Here is a 20,790-nt window from a genome sequence, read left to right as displayed (position 1 = left end):
TTGATGCAAGTTTCAGCTGGGGATTGCTAATTGCTAATTGCATTTCTCCATCTAGGAATCATTTGTTAATCAATGAATGCGCTTTTTTTTTTTTTTGTATATTGAATCACATCTGGAAATGATCTGTCCCCATAAATGGATGTTCAGGAAGATGATTAAAAAATTCTGATTGTGCTCAAATGAGTATGGAAACGTCTAATAAGGAGCTGGGGTCTGGGATCACTGTGAGGCACATTCTTGAATCCTCATGGCCTGGATTTCACTCAAGGCAAAGGGACCAAAGGGAGGGTTAGGGAGGTGCTGGTTTAGTTGGTTTGCCAGTCTAGGGTGGGTGAGCATTCCCCTGCTGCCCTGCTCGCCCTTCACCCTTCTGGAGCCCAAGTTCCCATTGCATCACCAGCCTTGTATCCCGGGGTGGAGGGAAGGCCAGGAAGAGTGTGGGGTTGTCACAGTGTTGGCATCTCACAGACAGACCATGAGAATTCTGGGACATGGGGATTACCATCCATTTTCACTCTCAAAGAGGCAGTGGTGGTCAAAAGTCTTTTTGAGCCTAAAATCCCATTTGACTCTCTCACGCATTAGAATGAGCTGCCTCAGGGCTGGTTGGCCGGCCCTCTGCCTGGTAGAAGCCTGCATTGAGTGCGCTGGACCACGTCAACCAGTGCCCCTTCCTAAGGAGCACAATGCCCGCGTGCAGCTTGGGTTGCTGCCCTGGGGACTCTGCTGCATGCAGTGACTCAGGAAGCCTGCCGTGCACCCCGCAGTTGGGAGGGAGGGCCCTGAGGGGACCCTCCAACCTCACATCTCCCTGTTATCTTCTGTGTGAGTCTGAGATCCTGACTGCTTGCTTGGTTCCCAGGGCCGAGGAGAAGGGTTCTGGCCTCACCTGTCAGCCAGCACAGTAGCCTCGGCAATTAGCCCCTAATTGGGCTCCAGCTGCCTCAGCATCTTCTTCCAGGGAGGCAGTTCTCCAGGCCCCTCAGGAATTTTCTGCCTCTTGGCCTCCCTCTGAAGAAACTAAGGAAACTGAAGACTAGAAGGAGTTTCCCAAGATTTCATGGGAAGTTGGGGGCAGAAATAGGACTGGAAATAGAACTCCTGCCCATTTCCCAGTTCCATTATTTTCTGATACCCTTCTATTTGCCAGACAGGCATTTTTCTTAAGCTCCCCAGACATCTGATGAATTTGGTGGTGCCGTGACTTTTTCATCCTCCCAAAAGTTATTGCCCAGACACTGAAAGGCATAATTGAATAAAAAGCTAGAAGCTGGCAGAACCTGATATACAGACAGCCAAGGCCACAGAAAGAGCCAGAGCCTACAGCCTCAGAAGAGAAAGGAAGCGATGCTCACGGCTCTTAGGAAATTGTGGAGCCCGAGGCCCTCAGCCCAGGTTTGCCTTTCGTCCTGCAGATTTCCTACGGGTCCACGTTCTTACTGGCCCCATGATGCCTGTCTTCATGGCTAAGGCTTTCTTTGTGTGGCACGAACATAACATGCTGAGAGGCTTAAGAGACAGACAAAAACCAAACCAAGCCAAACCGTAACAACGTGGCTCTTGTCACTCATTAGAGAATAAGGAGCCAGTGACCACCTTGTTCTGGGCATTGAGATCACAGTACGAAGTTCAGGCCTCGATCTAGCTGTCATTTCAATGGGCGCACATGTTTTGCAAACTCTTGATGTTATTGAGCGGGCTGAAGGTTTTTATATGGGTTTTCTGGGGTTGGAAGGTCATCTAGGGAATGGGAAATATTATTACCAAGGTGAGTCAAAGCAACATTTTGTTCTTGTCTTTTCTATCCTTGTTCTGCTCCGGAAGCTTGCAGTGAGGCTTCCTCCTGCTGGTCGTGCCTGAGGCGCTCTCGGGCAAGGTTGGGTGGCGAGGCCAGGGTAGAAGACCCCCACTCGGGGAGGATTTGGGGGGTCTGAGAGTAGTTCCAGGTCTGGTCCACTCTCGTCCTGCATCCAGTGAGGAATATGCACAGTCAGCTTAACACCCACGGCCCGGGCAGCTCTCTGTAAATCCCGGTCCTGGGCTGAGCATTTACGGCACATTTTGAGCTTTAAGTTAATTTTGAAAGTTGGCTTGGAGCCAACAGTGGGACTTACCCTGAACCTCGAGGCTGTGTGTGAAATATCAGTCTCCTTGGGTGAGGGACAGCCGGTGTGCTGATGTGACCTCCTCTGTCCGGAGGGGCACAGGTACACGGGGAGGATGGAGGCGAGCAGTGGGGATGATTCAAGCCAACTCCTTGGAGGCAGGAGCTGTGCAGAAAACTGGCTCCCTCCCCTGACCCCTTCAGCTGGTGTTGACCTGGAGCCAGATGGCACAAGAGGTGATGGTGGTGGGGGAGGACACATGGGCATCCAGGAAGGGGTTTGAAACAGAGACCTTGCCTTCGTTGAGCTGATTCTGTGGAAGGCAAACACAAGCAGTGTGTTTAGGGGGTCATTGCTCTGTGTCTGGTCTTGTGCTGGTGGTAAAGATGCTATGGGTGTGCTCCTTGCATGCAGGGAGGGGTGCAGGGCTCTTCCAGGCTATAGGCTGGGGGGTGGTCCCAATGGAGAGTGGCTTGGTCCAGTGGCAGCAGCTCTGGTGAGCGACTCCTCAAGCACAGAAATTTGGCGGAAAGTCCCTCCAAACAGTCCTGTTGGTCTTGGCAGTCAGGCTGTGTGCGTTCTATTCATCAGTGTCACCTCTGAAATTCCCAGGGGCCCCTCTACATGGAGTGAAACAGAGACCGCACGTGTGCAGCTGGAAGTGCGTTTCCGCAGCAGTCAGGGCCCCAGGCAGCTCTTGGATGCAGTTCTTGAGGCAGGAGGGGGCTTATTTCTGGGACATCTTACTCAAATGAGAGACACTCCCCGGAGAAACGCAAGCCTGGGGCCGGTGCTGGGAGGGAGCGCTTTCTGCAGCAGAGATGCCTGCCTGCTCAGACACTCCAGGCCTTTCCTTGGAAGCTCAGCTGCTCTCCTGGCCATGAGAGATTAGACGTCTCTGGGAGCTACCCTGATAAAAGTCCGAGCTGGGAGGTTCTGAGACCCAAACAACTCATAGAACAGAAAGGGAGTTTGTGGCCCCAAGAGAAAGAGTCAGAGGCCAACAAGTGACATGTTACTGCAGGATAGGGGACGGCTTTGCAGGCAGAGCTACCCAGGCAGAGTGGAGAGATTTGCGTTTGTTTGCTCTCTCCTAGGAAAGCGGCAGGCACACGGCAGGTGCTCAGTAACTGTTGAATGAAAGAGCACAGCCCATCTCCACTTCTGCGCCCTTCTCCCCACCCTTCGATGCTGGCTGGAGTAGGAGGCAGGGAGGTGAGGGGTCCCAGACTTGTGCTCAGGCAGGGGGTGTGGGCTGACCTGCACAGGAGCTCATTTGAGAGCGAAGTGCTGCGACGTACTCTGGGGATTTCTACAACAGCTCCAGGAGCTGTACCCCATGGGGAGTAACAGTCCAAGCGAGGAACTCTCCTGCCCCTGCCTCGTGGCCGGTGCCCAGCTGGGGCTCACCCAGAGCTGGCTGTGGACTTACCGGGAGCTCGGCGGCTGTGGGCAATCAGGCAATCAAACCTGCCTGCCTGTGATTGGGCTGTTTCTCTCCTAGTTGAGCTGGTGTCTAACAAGCAGAGCACTGGTGTGTGCCGGGGACGCCAGGCTGGGTTGATGGAGACCTTGCTCTCAGCCCCCTTTCTCAAGGACCAGCCATCTGACCATGGCTGTGGAGCCCCTCTCTGCTTCCAGGTACCAGATGGCATAACCCTGGCTTTCAAGGGAGCAGCTGAACGTACCGTGGAACAGGAAAGGGAGAATTTCAGAAGCAGAGGTGGGCAGCGGACCTGGGATGGTACGTCTCTAGCAGCTACAGGGAGGCACCAAGAGGGAGGATGCACTGGGGGGTATGTAAGTGCGGGGTGCATCTGTTCATTTGTGTGTGTATGGGTACGTGTGTACGGGTACGTGGGTACGTGTGTACGGGTACGTGTGTATGGTCATGCAGATGTGTGTAGCCACGTGTGTGCGTGCCTGGTGTCTATATACAGGTGTTAAAAGATAAATTGAGGCATACTAAACATCTTAAGAGTTTATGGGAGCAAAGTCGATTTGAACTGGGCAGTGCAAGAGGAGATGGGGCAAGACTTTTGTGGAGAAGGGGCAGAAGCAAAGCCAGGACATTACTCGATTGGCTACAGCTGAAGGGGTTGCCTATTTGGGAGCACCTATTATTTGATTGGCTACAGCTGAAGGGGTTGCTTTATTTGGGAGCGCCTATTATTTGATTGGCTACAGCTGAAGGGGTTGCCTTATTTGGGAGCGCCTAGTTGGCTGCTTGTGACTGGTGGTTCTTAGGTTTCCATTTTGGTTTGCTTACATAGGCTGCTGAGGCATTAGAACCACCTCAGTATGTTTAATTTTTAACAGGTATTTCTGTTTCTGCGATCCTGTGTCCCACGTGCACAAATGCATACGGCCCTGGTCGATGTGACGTGTGTGCTCACATGCCTGTGTGTGTGCTTAGGTTACTGTCACCAAGGGCCCACACTCAGACTAGCACAGGCACTGACCAATCAGAATGACGCTGTCAGTAACAGGGCAGCGGCTGGAGTAGGGGTAGGGTGGCCCAGCGGATCCCGTAGGAGGGGCTAGGGTGACGGGGGCGGGGCAGGAGGCAGGCATGTGCAGAGGTACTGACTGGTTCAGATATATTTCAGTATTTTAATAGCTGGCATGGCCTTCCTAGTGCATCAGTTCTGCTGTCACAAAAAATAAACTTGGGTGAGTAACTAGGAAAATATATTTCAGCTCTGTTAGGTTTTCAACAAAGGGAGCCCATAGGATCGGATTTACATGTTAGAAAGGGCGCTCTGTCAATCCTCCTGTAAAACTGGGATGACCGTACCCACCTTTACGTAAGGATGAGGTAAAGATGAAATGAGATAAACCCATGCAGTGTGCATGGGCGGGAAAGTTGTTAAAATTATTGGTGTTATCATTTGTATTATGCAAATGGCACAGTATATGCTTCCAGGGATGGTTTTGCAGATCACACAGATCTGAATTTTAAGGCCAGTTTTCTGTGTATAAGTTGTAAAATTGAAGCTACTCAACCTCTGTGAGCCTCAGTTTCCCTGTCTGTAAAATAAAGACCACAGTGTGCTGCAATGGGTTTGTTGTAATACTGTGAACACTGTCTCACACATAGGAAGTAATCTATAGATGAGTCCATTAATATTATTTCTGATGATGATGATGGTAACAGAAGAGACACAGTCTATCAGAACCTGAAGGCCTTTAGACATTACCTGGTTCTGCTGTGGTCTGGAGAAATGTGACATGGGACTGACCTCCTGAGGGGCCCACTGAGGCATGAGAAGGCCAATGGGCCTTCAGCTGGGATGGCTTTCTTCACTTTGCTGAGTCCTGGGACTTAGTGACCTTGTGACCTGTGTGACCGCAGCTGACCTTGGGACTTTGCAAGACGTTGGTGCCACACACGCCTTTCATGACTTTTGATCAGCTTGTCATGCTCATCGCTGACAACTCCCATTCTTCGTATGTGTGTTGTGTCAGCAGCCTCCCTGAAACCTGGGCTCCTAGTAACTTTGGAGCAAGGGGAGGAGCGGGGAGGGCATCGTGGAGCCTCTTCTCTGCTGGACACAGCAGTAGCCTGGCTGGCTTACCCAGGTCAGGGCTGCCCTGGCCCCGTCACCTGAGAAACATCCTCTCCATGTTGTGAGGTCTGTGTAGACGCTGCCTTAAAGTTAGAGGCAGAAACTGAGTCAAGACAAGGCCTCCTAGTTCCCCAGGTACCAAGGTTACAGGAACTTATTGCTCCTTTTGGGGCTGGTGAAGGAGGTGGAGGCTGATGACCCACAAGGTGTTCAGGTGGTTCTCAGAGAATAGTGGCTTTCAGAAGTCAGATCATGAGATACTAAAGATAGCAGGTACTTCTATGGCCTTCACATTGTGTCAGTCACCACTCTAAGCAACTGACATGTGTTAATGCCTATAATTTTCCCAAGAACCTCTGAGGTAGGTACTATTATAATCCCCATTTTACATTTGAGGAAACGCAGATACAGAATAGCCCAGGGATCTCAGAAGCCCACAGCCCGGGCACACGAGGGAACTGGAATTAGATCCAGGTGACCAGGCCCTGGAGTCTGCTCTGCGTCCTCTGTTGGAGGATCGGCTCGAAGGACAAGGCCCCTTCCTTCCCCAGAGTGAGATCTGGGCCGCATGTTGGGAAACTGAAAGCATGGGCATTTCTTCGGCACAGGAAGCCCTGGAGCTCCGCGCGGGGCTGGGCGGCTTGAGAAGCGGCTTACTCTGCATTCCACGGCGGCCACGCGCGGTTGCCTGGAGAGCCTCTGGGGAGCATCATTAATCACGGCGTGGCCCCTCGTGGGGACTGGCCCCACCCGCCCTGCCCCTCCTCGCTCACTTGCCGAATTCTCACTGAGAAAGGGAGAGTGGCCTTCCCTTGAAGGGTGGGCTCCTGGCCTCCCACGGGTGTGTAGTTGGAACCAACTCTGCCCTAAAGTTGATCTTTAAGGTTTTTCTGTGTCCCTGCCAGGGGCTTGGGTCCACGAGGCCCAGTCGTGGGCTATGGATGGGATGAGATGTATGAAACCCAGGCCTGGCCCAGGGCACGCACAGGCCACACGGCCAGGAGCCAAGAGGGCAGGCTCACGGGAGCACCAGGGGCCCTGAGGGTTGGGGCACTGGGTCAGAGAAGGCTTCCCAGAGGAGGGGGAATCTGGGAGCTTTGTGGCAAAGGGGTGAGCAGACAGGTGTGGCCTGCTACTGGGAAAAGGGTGGGAGTGACAGGGGCTGCTGGCAAAGCCCTTGGGGCCACGTTTGTTGAGCCCTTTTCCTCCCGGGTCAGGAGGGCTGAGACCCCTCGTGGTGCTGGGCCACAGGGCCCCATCATGCAGGCTCCGGTATTCACCCCTGTGTACTGGCCTCACCCCTCTGTGCGCCCCACGGGGCAGGGCCCAGAGCACATGGGCAGCACTTAGAGGAACAAAGGAACTAAGGACAAGTAACCGGGTGATTCCCCAGCAGAGCCTGCCTGCAGCAGAAGCCCGGGCCAAGCCTGGAGGACATAAGCATGGTCTTCCTTCACCTTAGCTGTGTGCCTCTCCGGCCCGCCTGAGCCCAGGATTCGTGTATGGGGCAGCTGCCCCTGAGGGTGCTGCGTTCTCCTCCAGGGTACCACCCTCAGCCCAGGCACCTGGCCGGGGGCCCTGGGGAGCCGTCAGCGCCTTTCCCCCTTACACCCTGTCACCAGGCAGGACTGGGGGAGATGCCGGGCAGTGTCAGCAGGGGGCCTCAGCCCTGATCAGTTCCCCTTACTCATTGGTTTTGGGGGGCGGGGAACACCCTTGGCCCTACCTTGGTTTAGACTGACCTCAAAGCAAACGCAGTGGCGTTTCTTGGGAGCCAGGCCACGGAAGTAAGAAGGCTTCTCCCTCATTGCCAAGGGAACACCACGGAAAATTCAGGGCCGGCCTCTTGCCATCCTCTCCACATCTCTAGCAGAGGGGTCATCAGGAATTACATACCCTGAAGACCTTTAAGTTTGATTTTCTGTCTGTGGGCAGCTGGGAAAGCCTGTGGAGAGTGTGCCCACGGGCGACAGGCTCCTTCCTCCCCGCCCTGAGTAGGTCTCAGTCAAGCCCAATGACCCCGCCCCTGCCAGGCTGGTGGCATGGGGAGCAGTGGCTTGGTTCTCAGGGGTCGGTGGGCCTTGAAACGTAACCTCTCCCGGGGCCGTTTTATATTCTCACCTCCAGCTTTATGTTTCGTTCAGAACTGTTCCCATTATACTTTAGCACTTAATTCAACAGCCACAGAAAATACGCTCTTTTTACTTTTTTCATCTTTTTGACCTAAGATCATGTTGGTGCCAATTTCCTTTAAAATAATTCATTACCTGTAGGCCGCTGGTGTGAAATCCCAGCGGTAGCACCCACTGACCCTCTCTCTGTAATTCCTTGGCCTCCCCTCGCTCACCCTCTCCTCGGGGAGCCTTGGCCTCTGTGTTTAGACACTAATGTTTTTTCTCACACATTCATTGTGCGGCTTTCCTTAATTTGGTGTCCCGCCGGGCAGCAGCGGGAGGCCACTCAAACATTATGTCAGTGATCTCAAAACTGAACCCCAGGGCTTTCTTCTGCCAGCGGCCCGAGCAGATGTGTGGCACACTTTATTAACTCAAGTACCCACGAGTTGAAAATTTCATTAGTTTGAGGGGAGGGCTAAGTCCCATCCAGAGACCTGGTCTGGACAGATTCTTTGTGTCAACCTGACCCCTAGCAAAACGGATTATTGTTCTAAGTGAGACAAGTGACCTAATGTTCTGCCTGTTACGCACACATGGTCTGTAACCTTTTAAAATATGAGTGTGGGAAAACAGTGCATTCTGCCACATCCCTGACTGCAAATTCCTGACAGGTGGCAGCCGGGCTCTTAGCAACGCCACCAGGAGCCTGGAATTATCCAGGGGCCACGGTGCTTCCCTTAGGGCAGGTACAGGCCGGGTCCAGAGAAAGGAAGGGGGAACCTTGGCCTCCAGTGCTCCTGAGACAGACCAGGGTGCGGCTTTAGCCTGGGGCACAGGACGGACCCCTCCTAAGCTCCCTCACCCTGGGTCCTGCTTTCCAGAAGCACTGGGGGAGCTCTGCCAGGGACCACGGGAGACTAGCAGGGGAGCGCCGGTTGGTTTGCTGTGTAAGAGAGTTTTCTAAGGCTCCGTGCTGGGTGCTGGGCGCAGCCACGTCCCTGCACAAACCCATCTGCTCACCTGCGTCTCCCGCCCCCATCTAAGTGACCTCATGTTCTACCTGTTAGGTGTCCATGGTCTGTATCCTTCCAAAACCCGAGTGTGGGGGGCACAGCACCTCCTGCCTCCTCTCTGACCACAGATTCCTGCCCAGTGGCAGCCGGGCCCTGGGGGAGAAAGGGCATGGTGAGTTCAGCATCTCCTGAGGTTCCCTAGCAAGGCCATGAACTGGGGCCCACGTGGACGTGGTGACCCCGCCGTGGCCTGGTGTGGTGGAGGCAACGGTTTGTCGGTCCGGAGGAGAGGATGGATGAACAACCAGTCGGGCAGTGGGTACGGTCTGCATTTCATGATGTGGCTGGAGTGGGGAGGCAGATCTGACCACGGGGCCCGCAGAGAAGGAATTGAGCAAGGCTTGTACAGGCAGAGGAGTGGGCGAGGTGGGGGCCTGGGAAGGAAGGCCACAAGGTGTTGGTCTTGGTTGGAGTTTCGGAGGTTCTGAGAGGTGGCTGTGATCATCTACGGTGTGCTTGCCCTGGACTGTGTTTCCAGCTCAGAGACAGGGCAGTTCCTGGGCAGAGAGAGATACCCATGTGGAGTCCTCGGCAACCTTTCTGGTGGCACTGAGTTCTCCAGTGGGGCCCGTCGAGGGCGTCCACCTGTTGACAATTTCAGCTTTGGTGGCTGCATGCCTGGAGACCTAGGCCACAGCCCCTAGGCCTGGGCTTGTCCCTCCCCAGAGGCTCTGTGACCTGGCCTCCCAGGGAGCTGGGGAGAGGGCGGCCATGGCCCCTACCTTCTGACAGACACAAAGCAGAGCTGGTTGTAAAAACTTAATTAAATGAAATATTTTAACAAGAAATTCCAAGAACAGAATGCCCTGCTCGTAAGCAAGCCCTCACAGAAATAAAAGATGACGGGAAGCGTGTGTTCTGTCCGACAAGAGAAAGTTTCTGCGGGAATCAAGATGGTGCAGAGAAGCAGCCTTGCTGGGCGGGCCGGTGAGCCAGGCCCGTTCCTGGGTCAGAGCCGGCAGGGGAGGGCTCAGCCCTCCGGGAGAGCCTGCACCATCCTTCACCCCATCAACACACGTTACTCAGCATCTCCTTGTGTGCCAGGCCGTGGGCAGGTTGAGTGTGCCATGCCTTCAGCGGGCACCGGTGTTTCCGTGCTCCTGTGAGAGGGATTTTTATAAGATGCAGAAATGGAGGCTCAGGGAAGTTACGTGACCTCCCAGACTTAGGTCAGAGGTGCGAGTGAGGATGAGCTGGGACCAGAACCCAGACCACTTGACTCCCAAGTCCAGTCTGCTTTCCACCTGACCTGCCCTTTCCACCACAAAGAAATTGCTGGCTGGCCGGAAGCAGGGCCGCTTCCAGGGCTGGGGTGTGTCGTCATTCCTTCTCTTGGGGGAGTACAACCAAGCTCTGTGCCCTCAGTGAGCTGAGGGGAGTAGGGAACCTCGTCCGTACTCTGAGAAGAGGGCCCCAGGCCGGTACTGCTGAGGTGTCACAGCGAGACCAGCCTGTGTCAGGCCCAGAGGACGCATCATACGATGGAGACAGTGGGGCTGCATTGTGGGCAGACAGGTAGTCAAGACTTAGGGAACTCAGGAGAGGGGGCCGGCGGAGCCCGCGCTCTAGGTGAGAGAGGAGGCTGGATCCGTTGACGGACTCCCCAGGGTAACCTTGCCCTCATGTATGTGCCGGTGATGATGACGTGGCAGGAAACACCTCCTGCCTCCGTGTCAGACTGGGACCTCTGTGAGGAAAATGCACCATATGTACAAACCAAGTGACCGGCCTGATTTCTCAATTGGATTTTTCCTAGAATAGAAGTATTTCTGTAACAGTAGAAACAAATCCTCCCTGATGTAACCTGGTATATTTACTGCACACTGTCTTCCAGTGCCTTCCAGTGGCCTCAGTAGGACGTGGCTGGGTACCACCCTGATTGAAGAAAACTCCATAAAACTCTGAAAACTGCGAAGAACATTCATTTTAGGGAGAATGTTTCATAGGATAAGAGGAAACTGCTTTACGAGAATCTTCCCATCAGATTCTCTTATATTGTACATTTCAAACATTCTTTGGCAACATCAGCTACTGAAATGTTATTTTAAAGACACTTATTTCCCTTTATTTTCCCTTCATTATTTAATTTATTTATTTATGTGGCCGCGCCATGCGGCGTGTGGGATCGAACCTGTGCCTCCTGAAGTGGAAATGCAGAGTCTTAACCACTGGATCGCCAGGGAAGTCCCTCAGATATTCTTTGATTTATCAAAGTGAACGCTCACATTTTCTTGGACCTAGTAAATGTGTAAAGTGAGTCAGGGATGTGATTGGCTTAGAAATCACCTTCCAATGTAAGTGACTATTTTGCAGCAGAAAAATCGCCTGCAAATTCTATCCTCCGCTCTCTCCTACCTGTTTCCTTCCCTTAGACACCAAAAGGGAATGCAGAGAATATTCTTTTTTTTTTTTTTTTAGAATTTTTAAAAAATTATTTATTTTTTATTTATTAATTTTGGCTGCGCTGGGTCTTCATTTCTGCACGCGGGCGTTCTCTAGTTGTGGTGAGTGGGGGCTACTCTTCATTGCAGTGCGTGGGCCTCTCACTGCAGTGACCTCTCTTGTTGCGGAGCATGGGCTCCAGGTGCGTGGGCTTCAGTAGTTGCGGCATGCAGGCTCAGTATTTGTGGCACGCAGGCTCAGTAGTTGTGGCTCACGGACTGTAGAGTGCAGGCTCAGTAGTTGTGGCGCACAGGCTTAGCGGCTCCGCGGCATGTGGGATCTTCCCGGACCCGGGCTCGAACCTGTGTCCCCTGCATTGGCAGGCGGATTGTTACCCACTGCACAACCTGGGAAGCCCCCGCAGAGAATATTCTATCAGGAACCTGCATCCACAGGACCTACCCCTCACAACAAAACCAACGCCTTGACTAAGTTTCCCCGTGCAAGGTTTTCATCTCACCCTCTCGGGAGAAGGCACAAACATGTGGGGGCCTCTCGTTACCTATCTACCTTGTCCCAGGAAAACTGCGTGAAGAATTTTCGATAAACAGATTCTTTTAAAAACATGGTAGGATGAATCACTGCCCCATTTTATTTGTGAAAGGTAGGAAAAAAGTATTTTAAAGCCAGCTGCAGTTGGAGCCTGTTGGCCTAAGAGGAAGGCAAAATGTTTCCTGGTAAGAAGGCTGCTTGTTTTGTCTTAAAGGAAAATAGGTCGATGGGCGTTTGTTGGAAAACGGGAGGCCCCACTGCCTCCCCAGGAAGAGTCAAATCCTCCTGCCGTCCACAGTGACTGGAGTCTTCCTCTGTTGGGTGGGCAGGCAGGGTTTGGGGACCTGGGGAGAGTTGAAGGGGGAGGAGAAGAGAGCCCTAGAGAGATGGGAGCAGTTGGCTCACAGGACAGCCATGGGTTAGGGGACCTCGGGGAGGGGTCGTATGTGGGCTGGAGCTCAGTGGGTTGATTCCGATGTTAAGGAGGAGGGAGACCTTGGAGGCTGCATAATGTGGGCACATCCAGGCAGCCAGCACTTGGTTGCATAATGAGTTTTAGGTTTGTGCTCTGTGTATATGGATTTGCTCAAAGTGGGGCACGCCGTGGTCATACTGGACCCACAGGCTGTCAGTCCTGGGAGGACCATAGGAGGCAGGGTGACCTGTGCAGCGTCACAGAGCCAGCCAGGTCTGCAGCAGAGATGGAGCCAGGCCTCCTGACTGCCGTGGAGGGACTCCTCCAAGTAGAGGCTCTGCTTGCAGATGGAGACTGCCCCACTGGCCAGATGGAGGACTCCCGGGAGGCCAGATTTCCACTGGGGTTTCCCAGGACACGGTGGCCCTGTGGGGAGCATGGAGAAGCTAAGCGGCCGTCAGAGGAGGAGTGAGGAGTTGGGGTTGGTGTGTCCCATGTTTGGATTATCCCCGCCTCCGGTGTCACTGGGGAGTTGAGGCTTTACGTGCCTTCTGTCCTAGCCCCATGGCTTTGCCCCATACACAGACCTGAGGAGAGTTTGCATCTGTACCTGATACAGAGTAAGACTCAGTCCTGCATGGCCTAGGAGACCTGTGAATGGGGAGGTGGGGTGCCAGGGCCGGGGAGGATAAAGCTGAGGTAAAAACACAGAATCTGGCCTGGGAGCAAGCACCCAGAGGGAAGGGAAGAAGGCAGTCCAGAGTATCAGGCTGCAGTCAGTGAAGGTGGCCTTCTGTTATCCATCACCCGGGGCATTAAGAGCCCTGACCAGAGGTCAAGGTAATAAAGCAGGCAGACGAAGTGATCTAAGACATCAGAGAAACGACGTACAATGGGAAATGCCACTAAAAATGGACCAAATGAACTGGCCTGATTAATTAAAATGCACACCCAGTCATCTTGGAGCAGAGGAAGCAGTGGTGGCTGTGTGGAGGCTGGGAAGGCAGCAGGTAGGTTGGAAGGGGGTTGGAGTTAGGAGGAGGCCAGTTTTTACTGGGGGGAGTGGGTGTGTGGAGGGGCAGTTCCAGGGCGGGTGTGGAGGAAAGAAGAGACACTTCAGCTTCCCACCACCCTGAGCAGCCCCTGGCAGCTCAGCCTCCTTGGAAGACATGGATGGTCTCTCCCCAAAGAGCCAACATCAGCCTTGTGGGTTTTCAGCCCCCTCCTTCTTCCATTCAAACTCTTTCGTGAGAGAAAAAGTCTACAAGTACGACTTCAGTGCAATGGTCACTCAGGCAGTCAACAAACAGCCCACAGCAGGGCTGAGTGGGTTGTCTCAGAGGAGTTCACAGAAGGGAATCGTTGTTTCACCAAACTCAGGGGATCCTCAAAAGAGGCTGGGACCTTCAAGCACCCAGCCACAAGGTGGAACGTAGAAGAAAACTGACAAAGTCTTAGTGGAAGCCCATTGCAATAGCCTGGTTGATTTCAGAATTTGGTCTGGGGCAGCAAAGAACATGGGTCAATGCCAGCATGTGGCCTGGGTGTGCATCATAGGTGACCAGAGGTTTCAAGGACTAAGACCTATTATTTTCACATATATATATATATTTTAAATCAAGTATAGTTAATTTACAATGTTGTATTGTTGTATTAGTTTCTGGTATACAGCAAAGTGATTCAGATATATATATATACACATACACACACATATATATCCTTTTTCATATTCTTTTCCATTGTGGTTTATTACAGGATATGGAATGTAGTTCCCTGTTCTATATAATAGGACTTTGTTGTTTATCCATTCTATATATAATAGTTTGCATCTGCTAGTCGCAACCTCCTAATCCATCCTTCCCCTGTCCCCCTTCCCCCTTGACAACCACAGGTCTGTTCTTTACATCTGTGAGTCTGTTTCTGCTTCATGGACAAGTTCATTTGTGTCATATTTTAGACTCCACATAAAGGTGATATCATATGGTATTTGTCTTTCTCTGTCTGACTTACTTTGCTTAGTGTGATAATCTCTAGGTCCATCCATGTTGCTGCAAATGGCATTATTTCATTCCTTTTTATGGCTGAGTAATATTCCATTGTATATATATATACATATATATATAGTATATATACAATATATATATACATTGTACATTGTGTGTGTGTGTATATATATATATATATATACATACCACATTTTCTTTATCTGTTCATCTGTCAATGGACTTTTAAGTTGTTTCCATGTCTTAGCTATTGTATATAGTGCTGCTGTGAACACAGAAGTGCATGTATCTTTTTGAATTATATTCTGGATATATGCCCAGGAGTGGGATTGCTGGATCATATGGTAACTCTGTTTTTAGTTTTTTGAGGAACCTCCATACTGTTCTCCATAGTGGCTGCACCAATTTACATGGCAAACCAACAGTGTAGGAGGGTTCCCTTTTCTCCACACCCTCTCCAGCATTTGTTATTTGTAGACTTTTTAATGATGGCCATTCTGACCGGTGCGAGGTGTAGCTTGTTGTGGTTTTGCTTTGCTTTTCTCTAATAATTAGCGATGTTGAGCATCTTTTCATGTGCCTACTGGCCACCTTTATGTAAGAGCCATTTTTTGCTGAGGCTTGAAGGATTTTCCTAGGGAGAATTAAAAAGGATCAGTCATGGAGATAAGAAATAAAGTTTAGATAGTGAAGAGGACCAAGACTAATGCACTTTATCTGGAGTGCATGACTTTTGTGTTCCCATTTCGCAGATGTAGAAACTGAGGACTGAGAGGCAGAGTGACTCTCCCAGGACCCCACAACTAGTTTCCCTCTCTCCCTCCCTGCCCCCACTGTCCCCTGGGACCCTAGGGTTCCTGTGAGTCCTTCCCATCTGGGCCTCCCCCAGCCTCCCACTGCAGAGCCTTGTGCATTTCTGTGTCCTGAATGCTTAGGACAGTGCCTGGCCTAGGGAAGGGGCTTAATGAACAGCTGCTGAAGATATGAAATAATTTTCTTTTCAAAGAGGAGTTTGTCCATCCAAAAATCCCAGGTTGATGCCATAAAGAAAGGGAACCACAAATTAAATTAAGTACTTAATATTTGTCAGGCCCTTGCAGGTTTTCTTTTCTCTCTTTACATTTTTGAATAAAGTAAAAAATAATAATATATTTAAATTAATTAATAACATAATAAATGCCCCCAAACTCATCCAGCATGAGAGTGAAAGCATGACATAACTCACACCTACCTTTGTGTCCTCACCCATTGTGACAGTTAATTTTATGTGTCACCTTGACTGAGCCAAGGGATGCCCAGTAGCTGGTAAACATTATTTCTGGGTGTGTCTGTAAGGTCGCTTCCAGAAGAGATTAGCCCTTGAATTGGTAGACTGAGTAAAACAGATAGCAGTCACAATACTGGTGAGCACCAACCAATCTGTTAAGGCCTGGATAGAACAAAAGGCAGAGGAAGGGTGAATTTGCTCTTTCCTGAGCTGGGACGTCCATCTCCTCCTGCTCTCGGACATTACTGCTCCTGGTTCTTGGGCCTTTGGACTCTGACCAGGGCTCACACAATTGGCCCCCGGATTCTCAGGCCTTCAAACCCAGACACTGCTGGCTTGCCTGGTTCTCCAGGTTGCAGATGGTAGATCATGGGACTTCTTGGCCTCCATTTTCTAGACAATTCCTATAATAAATTTCCTGTTAAATCTGTTTCTCTGTGTGTGTGTGTGTGTGTGTGTGTGTATATACACACACACACACACATATATATATACATATATATGTGTATATATACACACACACACACACACAATTAATTCTGTTTCTCTGGAGAAGTCTGACTAATACACCCATCCTTTCCCCTGTCTCTCTCCACCATATGTAACCTATTTTGAATCTTGAGTCTACCATTCCTTTCCTTTAAAACTATAATTCCAGAAAATAAATTGTTTGGTTTTAGTTGATTTTAACTTTATTAAAAGGGTATCATGCTGTGTTTAGTCTTCTGGGACTTACCTTCTTGCTCCATTTATGTTGGTAAAATTCCTCTACATGGTTGTGTGTAATTGTAATTATACTTCATTCGCTTTAACTTCTGTCAATACGATACATTCAATTAATCCACTTTCTGTGTGCCAGGTACTTCAGATACATTATTTCATTTCACCTTCATTACAAGCCTATAATGTAAGAGGGAACCACCCTCTATTCCTGCTCAGAGTGCTTCAACCTGTTCTTTCATTATTCCCATTTGAAAGGTGAAACTAGAAAAATCAAGTAACTTTCCTGAGGTTATATAACTCATGAATGGTGAAGCCTGAATTTGGCTCCAGAGCTTAGCCTTCTTTTGAGAAGAGGGAAGTAGTGGCTGCCCCAGCTCAGCAAAATTACAGGCAGGACTCTGCCATCTTTCTACTGTTCTCTCCGTGAACTTCCCAGGCATCATGTAATTCCAGGAGTGTTCTAATGACCTCAGCTCCGATCCCTCTAGCCCAGCCCAGGTACAAGGCTCCTGGAGCTGTCCTGGACCTCACTGCTCTATAGGGGCCTAGGTGCCGGTCTGAGTGGGACCTGCTTGATGGAAGGGAAGAGAAGGAGTGGAGAGTCCACCTGAGGGGCCAGGGAGAACTGGGGAGCTGGGCTGCTGACTGAACTGCCCTTTCCTCAGGCTACTCTGTAGCTTACAGTCTGAACTGTGGATGCCTCTGCTCTCTGTGTGGTACTCATGCTGCACAGCTATGGCCCAGACACAGCTTAGAAGCAAGGGTGGGGACACAGGTCTACAGCTCACGGACCAGGCTACCTCCAAGGCCTGCGTTGTGTCTCTCACTTAAAACTGGGCCTCGGTGGTGCCAGTGGAGGGGTAAAGTTGACACAAAGGTCAGAGCTCAGTGCCTAGTGCCTGGGTATCACTGACCCAAAGCACTGCTCAGACTCGGAGGAGGCGTGAGCCAGTCTGTACAGGAGAAGGGCAGGGCCCTCTCCTCCTAAAACGTGTGTACCTCCTACTCCACCAGCTTTTACGAGGCCCTGGAATGTTATTTGTTAGTGACCACCCATCGCACCAAAAAATGGAGTGCTTGAAGGGAGTGCAGCTGACCTCTTAATGTGAAACAGCAAGACAAGGAGATGAGCTAAGAGGTAGGGTCTGTTTCTGCACATTTATCTCTGGTTATTAGACACTTTTAGAGGGAACATCTGTTTGTCCACTCTGGCTCCCATGTTACAGGCCCCATTTGAGGGCCAGCTTGGCCCCTTCTCTGACTGAATGGGGACTAAGTCATAAATTAGAGCCAGAAGAGGGACCTAGAATGAGAAGTCAGAGGGGGTTTTGCTCATCTCACCAATAAAGTGCAATTGGGTTCCCCAACTGACCAGCCGCCAGGTGAAAAGCAAAGAGAACTGAGGGGGCTCCAAATGCACCTGGTGGTGCCCACTCTCAGTGGACCCAACGATCACAAGGTTTCTTCTGGGGACAGCACCACTGTCGAAGGCAGGACCTGGGAGTCAAACCAAAGCACACAGCTTGATCACGCTTCCAGAGTTCCAGGGACCTGGGCTGGGCGCCATTATCTTATTTCTCCTTTGGTTTTAAACTTTGGATATTTGTTTTACGGGAGGAATAGCTGTGTTTATAGTAGTGCTTTCCGAGTCATCTCACAGTATGTTCTCAGGACACGCACATGTTGGCTCACTCTCAGGTCAATAGGCCAATTAATTGTACAAGAGGACAAACTTTGTTTTCTTGTTATGTTTCTAAAGGTACGTATAAAGACATAAAATCAATACAATTGGTTAAAATTCCCCTTAGTCCCCATTCCTTTGGATGTTGTTCCTCTAGCCCCCATTTCCAATTTAATATTGGAGATACTTCTGCTTGGACATACCACTGCAACTTGAAACTCACCATGCGATCCCATACTCCCTTTCCAGCTGTCACTGATCATCTGTGAGTCCATGCCTTACATTAATAGTCTACCCTCAACACGTTTCTCCTATTTCTAGTGATGCCCCATAGGTCTTCAAGTTACGCAGGTTCAAAATTTCGTAACTCTGAAGTCTGCTTTAGTCGTTCTTCCTTGTTTTCAGGTCACTCCAGCAACCCCTCCAATTTTTGGTTCCAGTGAGTTTTCAAGGCAGCTCAGTTCTAATAGCTTTTGTACCCATCCCTTCTGTCCTAAACAGTCAGCCCCCTGGCTCTGTCTTATGTCCTCATGATGCTTCTTGTATCCAACCGGTCCTCACCATCTGCAGCACCTATGACTTGGCTCAGATGCTCAGCATCTTTTACTTGGACCTTGGAACAGCCTCATACCCAGATTCATCTCATTACAATTCATCCTGCAAGAGCTGCCATTATCAGTTTTCTTAAGTCACAACCCATAACACCCTCCTGTTCAAATACTTTCATTGGATGTCCTCTCCAGCCAAGAGAGTACCACCTTTCACTCCAGCTTTCAAGACCTCTGCTGCCTTTCCAGTCCTGTCTCCCCTTGACTTTTCTGTGCTTTGGCCACCTTCAAACACACCCATCTATCTTTATTTGCTATTTTCTTCTTCTAGAATGTCATTTCTCCCTTATCTCTTATTAAAGTCTATGTAACTTCAAGATCCATTTCAATGGTCTCCATGAAAACTTCTTGATTCTTATCCTTTCCTGTTATAAAGCCTTCATAGTACTTTGTTTATACCCATCACGCGACAACACATTCCACCTTTGATAAACAGATGGACAGACAGACATCCAGGAACTGTGTCTTGCTGATTTTTGTCTCCTCTGTAGAGCTTTTGTGCTTAGGACATAGAAGCATTTAATAAATGTTCACTAAACTGGCCAGTTCTCCTTGTCTCCATTCTCTCTCCTTGCCATAAACTTGTTTAAATAATCATCTAATAATAATAACACTTCGTTTCTACACAACATTAAAGGTTACAAAACGCTTTCACATTATTATTTCAACTGATTTTCATGGGACAGCCTCTCAAGGCAGGTAGGATAGATATTATCCTCATTTTGTAGATAAGAAAACTGAAGCTCACAGAGGGGAAGTAAGATGCTCAAAGCTCCAAACAAGTAAGGAATGTAGCCACTAACTGAACCCAGAGAAGTATCCTGATATGTAGTGGAAGACCAAGGTAGAGGACAAGCAAAGTCCAAGCCCTGCCAAAGATCCCTTCTTCCAACTTTACTGAGCATGATAAAGATACTCTAAGCCAGCCAGGGGCACCTCGTATAAGGGATGCCAGTCAGGGAACTGAACAGGTGGCACTGTGTGATTCTATGATCATTTTGAATTTGTGTCTATTTTTTCCTCCTCTCATGCCCCAGACACAGATATGGCCACGTGAGCACCAGAAAGCTTGGACTCCTCCTTTCCCTCCAAATTAAGCCATAATCCCAGGCCTCCTTTCAGTTTGAACACCCAGTAGATCCTTGCTGCTCACAGCTCGTCAGGGAAAGTCTCAGAGTTATGTCTGGAACCGCTCACGTGCTGCTGTGGGACCTGGGCCTAATTTCTCCCCTTATCTCGCGCTTGGAACTGACCCCTTATCTACCCTCAATTTCATTCACTCAACTATCTGTCCATCCATCTACCCATCCACTCATCCATCCATCCATCCATCTATTGATTCATTAGCCAAAAGACTTTCTTTGAGCACCAGATCCATACATATCCCACCTCCCTATGACTCTTTCTGGCTCCTCGGTTCTAGACAGAAGAATCCTGCTAAGGTACCAAGAGGCTAATGTGTTTTCTTTTCCAGGTAACGCTTGTGCGTTGTAAGAGTGGCCTTTACCAAGGGAATTTGAAGGCTTTATGAAAGAATGCTGCAGCTTGAAGGTATCTGGGGATAAAAAGGGCCTTTTCCAAACAGGTCTCATGTAGGACTTGGGGTGGTCTCCAATTTCCTATTCCCCAAAGGTCACACCCTTCCTTTGTCCTCCAGTGCCGCTGAAATGCAAGTTACCGCTGACCTTCCCGATGACATTAGGGACAGCTGGGCTGCACGGCTTCTCTGCAGCCTTCCCTCACCAGAGCTCACCCTGGATGCTCTGACTGGATGTTGCCAGTGTTTAAAATCAGAGTTTGAGGTGAGTGGATGTAGTAGGGGAAACGCTTGGGTTTTGATTACACTTAGGATTACTGGATATTAAGCTTGGAGAAATAAAGAAACTCAAGAGCATTAATGTATGCTTGGCCCCAGAAATGTTAGGAACCCATGTCCCAAGTCTCCTCTCCCACCCTTACTTCCTCTGCCACGAATGGATCCTGGCCGAGCCGCAGGGAGCCTTCTGGGATCCCTACTGCCATGAAGCCCTTGCCGTTAGGACTTCTTTCTTAGCCACTCCTTTTCCACTGCTGGCAGGTGAGTCAAATAAAGGGCCTGATGGTTCATCTCAGAGCCTAGCAGAGAGCCTTACCTGGCAAAAGCAGACTGGTTGGTGAGGAAGGTTGTGTGGCACATACTGAGATGCTCCTGTGGGTCAAATTATGTGAAAGCCTTTGCAAATAGTTGTTCATTCTCACTTGGCAAATACAGTCTCTGAGATCAGTTACTTTCTTCAAGGTGGCAAAGTGTTTCGC

At 50.2% G+C, this 20,790-nt stretch overlaps 1 long non-coding RNA gene across 1 annotated transcript in view; it reads left to right on the top strand.

Annotated features, from left to right (window-relative positions):
* The window catches only part of LOC141276355 (uncharacterized), a 70,201-nt gene that overhangs the window by 17,459 nt on the left and 31,952 nt on the right, over positions 1–20,790 (top strand). Inside the window, exons 2-3 of the long non-coding RNA XR_012325793.1 lie at positions 19,970–20,046; positions 20,153–20,297. This is a non-coding gene — a long non-coding RNA (uncharacterized lncRNA). The remainder of the gene's footprint in view (positions 1–19,969; positions 20,047–20,152; positions 20,298–20,790) is intronic.

This window comes from Tursiops truncatus, chromosome 14, assembly GCF_011762595.2.
Source record: "Tursiops truncatus isolate mTurTru1 chromosome 14, mTurTru1.mat.Y, whole genome shotgun sequence".
In the NCBI taxonomy this organism is placed as follows: Eukaryota; Metazoa; Chordata; class Mammalia; order Artiodactyla; family Delphinidae; genus Tursiops; species Tursiops truncatus.
The sequence above is the reverse complement of the archived record's forward strand: the minus strand, read 5'-3'. Positions and strand labels throughout refer to the sequence as shown.